The sequence below is a fragment of the Zingiber officinale genome, chromosome 3A (assembly GCF_018446385.1).
Source record: "Zingiber officinale cultivar Zhangliang chromosome 3A, Zo_v1.1, whole genome shotgun sequence".
NCBI classification, from domain to species: domain Eukaryota; kingdom Viridiplantae; phylum Streptophyta; class Magnoliopsida; order Zingiberales; family Zingiberaceae; genus Zingiber; species Zingiber officinale.
The window spans coordinates 12,796,620-12,810,149 of record NC_055990.1 but is presented as its reverse complement, the minus strand read 5'-3'; positions in this window follow the sequence as shown (position 1 = coordinate 12,810,149).

The window sequence follows — 13,530 nt, the reverse complement described above, 5'->3', positions numbered from 1 at the left end:
AGCAAGGGATACAAAAAGAAGAAAATTCAGAGTTTCGAGTATCAGATAGTGGAGTTCTTTATCAGGGGAGTCTCCTTTGTGTCCCTAATGATGAGGAATTGAGAAAGAAGATTCTAGAAGAAGCTCATAGTACACCGTACTCTATGCATCCTGGTTCCACCAAGATGTATCAAGATTTGAAGCAGAGATTCTGGTGGTATGGACTCAAAAGAGATGTTGCAAAATATGCCAGTACCTGCCTGACATGCCAGAGGGTTAAAGAAGAGCACCAGGGACCCGGAGGAGTCCTACAGCCTCTCCCAATACCAGAGTGGAAGTGGAAAGAAATATCCATGGACTTCATAACAGGTCTTCCAAGAACTACTAATGGATATGATGCGATATGGGTGATAGAGGACAGATTGACCAAGTCTGCCCATTTTCTAGCCATCAAGGTGTCCCACTCAATAGAGCAGTTGGCACAACTATACGTTAAGGAAGTGATCAGATTTTATGGAGTCCCGAAGTCTATCATTTCTGACAGAGATGGGCACTTCACCTCTCATTTTTGGGAGTGTGTTCAGAATTCACTAGGCACCAAACTCAAGTTCAGCATAGCCTTCCATCCCCAGACTGTGTAACACCCACAAAATTATAAGATAAGTATATGGGTGTTATTTGCTTAAGAGCCTAAAAGTTAGAAGAATCAAAAATAAATAAGAGAAATAAAAGAAGAGGTGAAGGTTTGAACCTTGAACTTCTCACAAAGGATAGAAATAAAATTATGTATGATAACCACTAGGATAATGAATAATATGTGAATGGGAAATGATGGGAATTGTAGTTAAAAAGTAAAGATAAAATTTAGTGAGAGAACAAGAGAAAAATCAAGTAGCTTTCTTCCTCTTGTTTACCTCTTGGTTAAGAAAAGGAGTAGCAAAAGACAAGTTGTCTTCTCCCTTTCCTTCTCTATTTTCATGGGGTTTAAGAGGATAATGAAGAGAAGAGTTAAGGGGAAGGAATGAGGACATCTTCCAATTAGAAAAATACATGCATGCATTAAGGAGGAAGGGAAGCAAAGTTCATCTTTGTAACTTCCACTCACTTAGCATAAAAAGGAAAGGAACTAAAGGACTTCATTTTTTTTTTCCTTCTCCCTCACCCTTGCCAAGACTAGAACCCTCCTCCCTCATCTCCACAAGCTAAGTTTAGGCTTCTCCCTAAGAGAAAACTAAACTACAAGAAGGAGTCTTCAAGGTGTACCTTTCCAATCAAGAGAAATCGAAAGGAGTGCTAGAAGAAGAAGCTCCCTACTTCCTCTTCACCAAGGGTACCATTTCTTTAAGGATTAACAAGTGAACACTAGGTAAGCTTCCCCTCACCTGTGGTACAATAGTTTGTATGGTTTTCCATGGAGATAGATCGCTTAAAAACCTAGGACTTGTTTTAAGAAAATTCGGCCAAAAAAAAAAAAACAAGAAGAAGAGTCTAAGAAAGTTGTAATTAGATATGCTTACTATTTTTCTTGTGACATGTATGTTATGTAAGAGGTTAATCTAAGGTTTCCATGCTGGAATAAATGATGAAAAATTTGATCCATAAGCCTTAGACTTTCGGCCAAGCATGAACAAGAAGACTAGGTAAGTTTAAGACTCAAACTAAGCATGTTTCCTTATTCTATTGTTATGTACCCTATGATAATGAGGTTGTTAACTTTTTCTCCTACTTGTATGTTGTTTGAAACTCCTTTTCCATGCTCATGAATATTCGGCCATGTAAGAAGTAAAGGCCTAGGAGAGTTTTAAACCTAAGACTAAGCATGCTAAGATTATTTCCTAGGACAAGATATGAAGCTAAAAATATTATGCCATGATTGTATGTTAGTTATGAATCTTATTTCATGCTTATGAGGTTCGGTTATGATGAGAATTGAAGTCTAGGAAAGTTTAAACCAAGGCTAGGAGGCTCATGACCTTCTTGATAAAATGATATGAAACTAGTTGAAGTTTTATGGTTGCTTGTTACATAGAATTTTGGGTACATGTAACTTTCGGCCATATTAAGTTTTAAAACTAGTATGTGTAGATTTTTAACTAAGTTTACTCATGTTGTTCCTTGTTATGATGCCATGAAAATTTGTGTAGGGTTTCCATGCTCTTATGCCACTAGAAACTTAGTTTCATGCTTGTTAGGTTTCGGCCACTACAAGTTTAAAGGCCTAGAGAAATTAGAACCCAACTTATATATGCTTATGATGTCCTTGAGATATATGCTATGAAATGTAGTTGTGGTTCCCATGCTCTTATGTCACTAAAAATCTAGTTCCATGATTTACATGTTTCGGCCACTACAAGTTTAAAGGCATAGAGATATTAGAACCCAACTTATATATGCTTATGATGTTCTTGTGATGTATGCTATGGAATGTAGTTGTGGTTTCCATACTCTTATGCCACTAAAATCCTAATTCCATGATTGATAGGTTCGGTCACCTTGAGTTAATGGGTCTAGGAAGCTTGAAATTTAAAACAAATGTGCTTATCTTGTTCCTCATGAAAATGTATAAGATATTGGCTTAAAGTTCAACACTTCCATGCTACTTGTAACCTAGAATGAGATATGCTAGGGTTCGGCCATGATAAGATTAGGAGCTTAAGGAACTTAGAACCCAAACTAAATATGCTTAAGTAGTTCCTTATGAAATATGATATGATATGAGTTTAGGGTTTACATGTTGCATGTTGCTTAGAACTTGATTGCTCTTCATGAAAGGTTTCGGCCATGAAAGAATTAGAGACCTAGGAGGGCTTAAAAATTTAGGTAAACATGCTCATGACCTTTCTTATGCTAGTATGTGAAGATATCATGAGATTTTTATGTTTGTATGTTGTCTAGAGATCATGCCTCTACTTAAGACTTTCGGCCATATGGGTTTAGTGACCTAGATGTACCTCACATGCTATGAATGAATCAAGAGATATTATCTAATGTTTCCATGAATGGTTATGTCTTTTTATGATAGGTAATATGTTCTTTTATGTATGCTTATGACCCATGTATGTGTTATGTGCTCAAATATGCTTGCTTTATGATATGATAAAATGATATGTTCGTTATGCAAGCTTATGATTCCTGCATGTGTTGTGTGCCCATATGTGCATGCTTTATGATATAATAAGTGATATGTTCATGTTGTATGTCATGATTCATGCATGTGCTGTGTGCCCAAATATGCATGATTTATGATAAGTGATATGTTCATGTTGTATGCCATGATGCATGCATGTGCTGTGTGCCCAAATATGCATGCTTTATGATAAGTGATATGTTCATGATGTATGTTATGATTCATGCATGTGCTGTGTGCCCAAATATGCATGTTTTATGATATGTTAAGAAATATGATATGCATGAAATGATATGAACTATGATATGTAAGACATGCTACTTTACTTTATGTATGGCTTGTACCAAGGGTGGGCTCCATAAGCGCCCCGGGGTCGATGGACTAAGAAACGGACCTCGTTAGGGATGGGCTCCTAAGTGCCCCTAGGCCGATGGACTAAGAAACGGGCCTAGTATGTATGCCTTGTAGGGTTCAAGACTTGCTACCTTGGACCTACATAGGATGCGCGCATTTATGTATGTGGTACAAGCCGGGGCCCTAATCATGTTGAGATTATGTTTAAGTATGAATATTATAAGTTTTCAAAAGACATGTTGCATATGTTGCATGATATATGTTTAGGACTTTACCTTGCTTATGCTTTATGATTATGCCATGATATTTATGATGATGTTATGCCATGAAAGAATACATTTGATGATCATGTTATAATATGCCATGATACTTTATGCTATGTTATGATATGCCATGATATGTTGCTTGATATGTTGAAATTGTCTTTATACCTTATGACTTGTGATTTTAATATGCTTTACGGTTTTTTTTGTGAGTAGGAAAGGAACTTACTGAGCCATGAGTGCTCACAGCTTACTTTCTTGTACCACAGATAAAGGAAATGAATGGATGTACTAGGGGAGCAGCAGGAGGGGCTAGAAGGATGTGTGCGGTAGTGGACTGGCTAAAAGAAAAGACTTGCTTTTGTCTAATAAGAAATTTACCATGTTGATGTTTCTACTTTAAGACTCCATGACCTTAAGCATGTGTTTGGGTATTAAGACTCAGAAAGAAAATATATGATCGGTATGCTATGTGGTTCTTTTATGTCTATGGTGAATTTGTAAGTAAGAAAAGGTTTTTTTTTTAAATTCTCTAAGTAAGACTTCCGCTGTGTTAAGTATGCATGTGTCCCAAGTAACCCCCGTCGCCTTAGCAGGAGGGGCGGGGCGTTACAGACTGATGGACAGACAGAATGAGTAAATCAGATTTTAGAACACATGCTCAGGGCTTGTGCATTAGATTTTAAGGGCAGTTGGTGCAAGTATCTGTACTTAGCTGAATTTGCCTACAACAATAGCTACCAGGCCACTATCAAGATGGCACCTTATGAGGCACTATATGGCCGAAAGTGTGGATCACCTATATGCTGGTTGGAGATTGGAGAAAGAAAAGAGATGGAATCATCATTGGGCAGGCAAACTGAAATGATAGATGAAACCACTCAGGCTATTCAGAAGATCAAACAGAGAATTGAGACTGCCCATAGTAGACAGAAAAGTTATGCTGATGCACGTCGTAGGCCACTTGAATTCCAAGTAGGGGATTCAGTCTTTCTCAGAGTTGCTCCGATGAAGGGAGTGATGAGATTTGGCAAGAAGGGAAAGTTAAGTCTCCACTACATAGGACCCTACCTGATCACAGAAAGGATTGGAAAAGTAGCTTACAAGTTGGACTTACCTCAAGACATGTCAACAATACATAATGTATTTCATGTCTCCATGCTAAAGAAGTGCCTTCACGACCCTAGCCAAGTGATTCAACCTCAGTCAGTACAGATCCAGGAGGATCTTAGTTATGAGAGCAGACCTACACAGATAGTGGACAGAGAAGTTAAGAGACTAAGGAATAAAGAAGTACCACTAGTGAAGGTCATCTGGCAGAATCAAAAGCATGAGGAAGTTACTTGGGAGTGTGAGGACAGTATGAGATAGAAATATCCAGAATTATTCTAAGTTCGAGGATGAACTTTTTATAAGGTATGGGGAATTGTAACAACCCAAATTTCCTAATTTCGAATCCTAATAGTAATTAAAAATATTTAGAAATGCTTTAGAAATATTCTAGAGATTTTTAAGAATTTTTAGAGTATTTTTATGTAATTTTCAGAGTTCGTTTGGTATTTTACCAAAAGAAACAAGTTACAAAAATAAAGAGGTTGAGCCGAGGTTCGAACCGGAGACCTCCGGTTAAGCAAAGCCTTAAGTTGTCTCAGCTGACCAAGAACCCAGCAGGGCCGTGCTGATCAAATAGAGGGCAAAAATATATTTAAGTAGTAGTTAATAACAGAATTATTTAGGTATTAAAAGGGATAAGTTAAGAGAGGAATTGGATTTGCCGTAACCTAAATCCTTGCCTCTCTTCTCTCTCACGTGTGACGGCTGCTCAGGCGAAAATGCTATGGAGGAGGCTAGGGTTTCGTCTCCAGCGGCCGGCCAAGGGTTCAATTCGAGAGTTCTTCTCCACCATCACGATCCTCTCGTCGAGGAGAACCTGTAGGCACGAAGGAGAGGCCGAAAACTTACAAATCTCTGAAACCCTAGAAGCCTTCTTCTTCGGTGGTGAGTCCAAGAACGCAAGGTAAGTGCTTCTCACCTGCAGTAGGAGTAGTTTCGGGTTTTGTTTCTCCTTGATTTCAAAGTATCCTATAAAGTTTGTGGTCTTGTAACCTGCTGCCATGAGTTTCATAAAGGAAACGAAAGGGGAATTGTTTAGGTTTGACATATGGTTATCTTTTGACATTAGTCTCCTTATACATGCGGTTTTGGATTCACTGTATGTAGTGTAGCATTCGATCCCTTTTGGTTTCCTTGCCGTGGTACTAAACAGGAGGAATAGTTGTGATTCAGTTTGTTTTTGAAGCTTGCTGCCATGAAACTTAATTCAGATTATTTAGATTTTGAATTGAACATGGAAGGGTTTAGTCTGTTGAGCATGTAGCATTTTCAGTCCCTTTTGTTTCCTTGCCATGGCACTGAACAGGAGTTTTGGCAAGTTTCGGTTTGTGTTGCAATAGGCATGAATAGTTTTAGTGTTGGGAGTTTCAGTGGATTGCAATGACTTATTTAGACCTGGTGTTATTAAATGGTTAATTTGTTGTTAGAACTATTGTTATCAATTCTGTACATGCAATTAGATTCTTTATAGATTCGGTTAAGTATTGCAGATTGATTTTGTTCAAGCATTTCAGATTTTAATTCATTTAAGCACTGCAAATTTAGATTTTGTTCAGAACTGCAGTTTTGGAATTGTTTAAGCATATCAGGTTTAGAATTGTTTAAGCATTTCAATTTGGTATGAGGCATTCTGTTATTAGAAGTATTAATAAGAACAAGTATTTTACTCGAAGAGGCTAGTACCCGACTTCCGAGGTTGTCGTTAAACAAATCCATGTGACAAATTCCTTGGTCTTGGCCCTGGTAAGACCAAGGTCTTTACCCTCATAGGACTGGTGGCTCGCTACCTCAGTTTTTATTAGGGAGCGCGCAATGGTACTAAGCCTGGGCCCAAGAGATTAGTATTTTAAAGTATAAAAGTATAAGTTTTGAACAAGTGGAATAAGTTTCACATAAGTTTAAAGATCAGCAAGTTTAGTTTTTCTTTTATGCTACCATGTTGTTTAGATTGTTCTTACTGCTGTTAGCTATTAGTTGAGCAGCTTTACATGTTTAGCATTTTAGTATGTTTGATTCCCTTGCTATTAGATGAGCATGAATAGTTTTCTTTTAAAGTATTCAGTTTTTAGATTTCTTTCTGTTCACATGCTTATCCGAGTTTTGCGAGTTAGATAGCACTTACAAGCATTTGCTTATAGTTGCATTTCCTCTTACTGCAGATAAAGGAAAAGGAAAGCTATAGTGAAGGAAGGCGACAAGGAGATGTGGGATGGATGTGTGATGTCTGGACTATGGAAGCCTTGGGACTTAGTTTAATAATTCATTAAGATTTTGTATTCAGGATGTTGGAATTATCCTTTCATATTGCTGGATTCGCTTATTGAATATTTTATGTTTTAGAACTCTTCCTTTTAATTGCTGTGCACATTAATTCCATAAATTGAGTTGTATCACTGTGGCATGCATATACAGACTGATATGTTTTAGTTGTGAACATATGCTAGAGTAGAATGTTGAGATGAGTCATGTATGTTTGCAGTTGCTACTAGTTGCATGTATTTTATTGTTGAGAGTTTTAAGTATTGATATTTTCATGTGAGCAACTCTAGTTAAGTATAGTTAATAGTTTAGTAGCGTCTCACTCCCACAGACTAGTAGGGTGGAGGGTGGGGTGTTACAATATACCTATAGGGAGACAGACCAATATCGATCGGGATATACCTCCAGGGAGGCTGGCCAAGATTGGTCGGGATATACCTCCAAGGAGGCAGACCAATATAGATCGGGATATACCTCCAGGGAGGCAGACCAATATTGGCCGGGATATACCTCTAGGGAGGCAGGCCAATATCGATCGAGATATACCTTCAGGGAGGAAGGCGAATACCGGCCGAGACATACTTCCAAGTAAGTAGGACAATACCGACCGAGACATACCTTGAAAGAGGTAGGCTAGTCTGGGCTTGATAATACCTTGAAAAGGATATGCCAATATTGGTCGAGATTACATACTTAATAGAATACAGCCCAATATCAACAAGGATAATAAACTTGGAGGGGCGCAAACTAGTATTGCCCAAGAAACATCATGAGAGGTAATAATAATTGATCGAACCTAGCCCGAGTTTGATTTTGACCGATACAAGGAGCAACGTTATATTGAGCTGTCTGTGATATAGCAAAGACAAGAAGAACAAGTAGGAATGATAGATGCCCTCTGAAATAACTTATGAGACAGGACAGAAGTAAATATTCCAAATAAAATAGTTTAATGAAGATATTTATAGTATGTGATTATATAACAGGTTCGCTAATGTGGTGGGAGGAAGGCTTCTAGATTTTTCTACAGGTACTAGACAACAAAGAAGGTACATCTGGGGTATAAAAAAGATTCCTTAGAAACCATCTTCCACAAGTACACAGCTTACATTATCTCATAACAAACTCTAATTAACCGGGGTCCGCTTCATGACTACAGAGGTTATATGAAGTGGTAAAAAAGGGGGAATCCTCTCCGTTGGCCAGGTAAGTTCACATCACTGCTCACATCCATAACCCTAATTTTCGACTACTGTTCATCTTCTTTCGTCTTTTCCTTTTTCCACATGGAGAGAGATCACTGACTTGAGCGTCGTAGGGCCTAGCCAGGGATTCCCACCCCGGTCTTAGGTCACTGACGATAGTGTTGGTCAGTCTCTTGTGCGTAGGAATCCTTGGAAGTTTTAGATCTCGGGTTTTCTTCAGTCAGATTTCTCCATCATCATTGAGACTTCGCACTAGAAAGGTACTCTGTGACTTTATCTTCCCCGATCCGCTTTGGGTTTCTCGGATCGGTGTTCAGCCAGGTATTACTCTTCTTCATCAGCAGTAGGTTTTTTCTCCCCAGCTTTCCATTTTGTCAAGCATCTCAGACAGGATCAGAGTAGATCTATTATTCTAGGGTTAAGGGAGTAATTGTGGTGTGATTTGATGTAAGAACTCATGGATATACCAATTTCTTATCTAGATGATGTTAGCATATTTTGTATCTATTTGATCTTGTGTGGATTCATGTGTATGGACTTAATTACCATGTTTGATTGAATGTTTGTGATGCTTGTGGATTCCGTAGAGGGATCCCTAGATTGTATGACCGAGGGGCGCTAGTGACAAGTAGTCCCGTTAACAGACATCTAGGGTATCACCTTGAAAGGTGAAGTTTCTACAAGGAAGTGGGATGGTTGAATGCAATTATTACCTACATCATTATGTATATTGAGTAGAGATGTGTTTTTGTGTTGTATGGCCGAGGAACGCTAGTGACAGGAAGTCCCACTAACGAACTTCATAGGAATCATATCTATTTGATTACTAGTGGTGTAGATCTAGATCCCTTGCCGGTTATCTTCTGTAGGAGAAAACCGATAACTTCCTACAAATGGATGTTAATTGAGGATATTAATTGGTGAACCATTTTACATTGATGAATATCACAATGAAACTAAACTCCTAGAACATTCACAAAAACCAAGTACCTCATTTACTTTCTTATTTCTATTTCTAGTTTCTTTACCCCAAATCACTTCTTATTTAGTCAACTATGTAGCTAATTCTTCATGAGACATCTCTAGTGCTTATAATCTGTCTCTGTGGGATCAATATCTTTTTATTACTGATGATGAAATTGTGCACTTGCGGTGACATAATAATATTTTTCCTATGCAATGATGTGCTTTTCTTGTTCTATTGTATTATGCCTTGTATGTGTTTGACACAAGCACAGAACTTAACATAGCTACCCATGTGCTCTACTGAAGTTAAAATTGGATTGCAAACGATGCTCAACATTATTAATCCAAGTTGTTTTTCATAAATTAAACTTGGATTGGAAACGATACTTAACATTTTTACTCCAATTTTAATCGATGTGATCTTCCAAAGTTAAACCATATTACAGAAGTAGATAAAACATCTATTTCAAAGATTGGCTTACAAGTTAAACATAGCGAGACACTATGCCTTCTTGGTTATGGGATCATCCACCACTTCCTAGACAAAGCCTTTCAAAGAAATTGGATATTTAACTTCTTACAGTAACCCTAGGTTTAACTACAGAGACCACAATAGAAACATAAGATCGAAATGCAAAATCGGAATCGATAGCACGAAATTGAAACATAAAATTGCTAGCCTCTTGTGTTAGTGTTTCAGAATTCATGCAAAGAAAACTAACTAATTAATTTGAAACGGAAACCATTAATTAGTTATACATTTCTTTGTAGCTAAAGACCTCTTGATCTTCTGTTGTATTCCTCTCCTCCTCTTAGACGTTGTGTGGGCAACTATCTACCAAGATGAATTCCACCCGAACCACTTCTTTTCCTCCAAGACTCTCGAGCCACCAAGGGATTGTTGGCACAGCGGAGACCGGTAAGAGGGGGGGTGAATTGCTGAAACAAAAATAAGAACTACCCTCTTCGGATTTCAACTCAGAAAAGCAATAGTAAAATTAAAACAAGCAAGGAAACATAAATTAAGTAGTAGACAAGATTTAACCTAGTTACAACCAAGGAGGTTGTTAATCCAGGGCAGTAGAAAAGCTCAATAGAAAAAATCTCCTTTGTTGAAGGCGGAGAAGCCTTTTACACTTTGGAAGCTTAGAACTATTGCTAGGAAAGAGTACACAATGATTGCTTGAGTTGTTCGTATCGATTCGTTGTCCCGTAAAGCTGCCCGAGACCCTCTTTATATAGGGGTTCTCGAGCTTATCACTTAACATGATCTTCGAGATCAGGTTTAACTCGAGAGGGATCGGTCGAACGATCCCCAGGTTCAGTCGGCCGAACCTGCTGAACCTGCCAGCTTTCCGTCCAGGTTCAGTCTCTGTGGATCGAGCTTGGGTTCGGTCGACCGATCCTTTTGTTCGGTCGACCGATCGGCCAATGGTCTTCAGCTGAGTTGGCCCGATCAATCTGCTCGACTCAGTCTCTGGATAGACTTCGGTTCGGTCGACCGATCAGAAGGTTCGGTCGACCGATCAGCTCCCCAACGGTTGGCTGCTTGACGTGGCTTCTTACTGTTGGTTGCTACTCGGAAAACCTAATGGTTCCACTGTAAAAAAATTTTGTACATGATCTGAACCTTTCCTAGCTACCGTGTGTTCTTTTAAATTAAACTTGGATCGCCTACGGAACTTAACACGTTTGATCCTAAGTTTAACTTATTTGTTCTTTTAGGTTTAGACTTGGATCTCCTGCGGAACTTAACACGTTTGATCCAAATCACCTAGGTTATTAATTCCATTAAATATTAATTTCCAAAATTGGCTTCCAGTACTGATGTAGCGAGGCACATGGCCTTCTTGGATATGGGAGCAACCACCACCGACTAGACAAAGCCTTTTAAGGAAAGCTAATATTTAATTTCCATAAATAACTTTAGGTTAACCAAAAAGGGCAATCGAATCACAAGGAAAAGAAAAAAAAATAAAAGAACACAACATCGAAAAACTATTTCGAAAAACTAGAATCTCATGCCTCTTGTATTTGGTATTTTTACATGAAGATGAAACTAGTATGATGCGGAAAAACATTACTAGTTATACCTTTCTTTTGAAGACAAAGACCTCTTGATCTTCTACCATATTCCTCTTCTAACCTCGGACGTTGTGTGGGCAACGACCTTCCGAGATGAGAACCACCAAGCACCTTCTTCTTCCTTGCAAGTTTCGGCCATCAAAACTTCTCCTAGGATGAAGAGGTTCGGCCACCACCACCATGCTCCAAGGGATGCTAGAAACAAAGCTTTCTTTCTCTCCTTCTTCTTCTTCTTCTTCTCTAAACTTGATCCGGCCACCATATGAATCTCCACAAGAAGGATGAGGTTCGGCCATCAAAGAGAAGAGAGGAGGAGAGGATGGCCGGCCACACCAAGGAAGAAAAAGAGGGAGAAAATAGAATAGAGTTCTTGTCATGAAGGCACCTCTACCCCCTCTTTTATAATCCTTGGTCTTGGCTAAATAAGGAAATTTTAATAAAAACTTCCTTAATTCCTTTGCCATGAAAAATAAATTTAATTGATATAAAATCAATTTCTCTTTTATTAATCAACATGGCCGGCCACAATAATCTAAGCAAAGGAAATTTAATTCAATCAAGAATTAAAACCTTCCTAATTTGTTTCTGGAAATTTTAAAACAAAATTTCTCTAATAATTTTTATCCCTTCATGATTGGTTTATAAAAAAGAAATTTAATAAATTAAAATCTTTTCTTTAAAACATGTGGATAAAAAGAAAGTTATCTCTAAAAATTAAAATCTCTTCCAATCTACAAATAAGGAAAGATATCTAATCTTTTCTTAATCTTTTGTAGAAGCTTTATAAAAGAGATATTTAATTTTTTAAACTCTCTTTTAAATCATGAACATGTTTAAAAAGGAAAGTTTTCTTAAAAATTTAAAATCAACCTTTTAATCTACAAATAAGGAAAGATTTAAATCTTTTCTTAATCTTTTGTAGAAAGCTATAAAAGGAAAGATTTAAATTTTAAACTCTCTTTTAAACATGTGGATGATTTACAAATAAGGAAAGTTTTTACCAAAATTAAAAACCATCCTTTTAATCTACAAATAAGGAAAGAGATTAATCTCTTCTCTTAATCTTTTGTAAAATGCTATAAAAGGAAATTTTAATTTTTTTAAACTCTCTTTTAAAAAACATGATATCCACATAAGAAATAATTTTAATAAAAATCCCCTTTTAATATGATGTGGCCGGCCACCTAAGCTTGGGCTCCAAGCTATTGGCCGGCCACATTAGGCTCAATCTTTAGGCTTGGCCGGCCCTAAGCTTGAGCTTCAAGCTTAGCTTGGCCGGCCCCTATAGGTTGGGTAAGAAGGTGGGTATGTGGTGGGTATAAATCTCTATATACAAGAGGCTATGATAGGGACCGAGAGGAGGAATTGGTTTGGGTCTCCCGATGAAATTAAGCATCCCGTGTTCGCCCCGAACACACAACTTAATTTCATCAATAATAATTTATTCCACTAAATAACTATTATTGAACTACCGTACCAATCCCAAATTACATTTTGGGCTCCTTCTTATTATGAGTGTGTTAGTCTCCCTGTGTTTAAGATGTCGAATGACCACTAATTAAGTGAGTTACTAACAACTCATTTAATTAATATCTTAGTCCAAGAGTAGTACCACTCAACCTTATCATCATGTCGGACTAAGTCCACCTGCAGAGTTTAACATGACAATCCCTATGAGCTCCTCTTGGGGACATTCTCAACCTAGATTACTAGGACACAGTTTCCTTCTATAATCAACAACACACACTATAGGTGATATCATTTTCCAACTTATCGGGCTTATTGATTTATCGAACTAAATCTCACCCATTGATAAATTAAAGAAATAAATATCAAATATATGTGCTTGTTATTATATTAGGATTAAGAGCACACACTTCCATAACAACTGAGGTCTTTGTCTCTTTATAAAGTCAGTATAAAAGAGACGACCTCTAATGGTCCTACTCAATACACTCTAAGTGTATTAGTGTAATTATTTAGTTAAGATAAACTAATACCTAATTACACTACGACCTTCCAATGATTTGTTCCTTTCCATTTTGGTCGTGAGCAACTGTTTATAATTTATAAAGAAATGATAACATGATCTTCTGTGTGTGACACCACACACCATGTTATCTACAATATAAATTAATTAAACAACTACATTTATCATAAATGTAGATATTTGACCAAT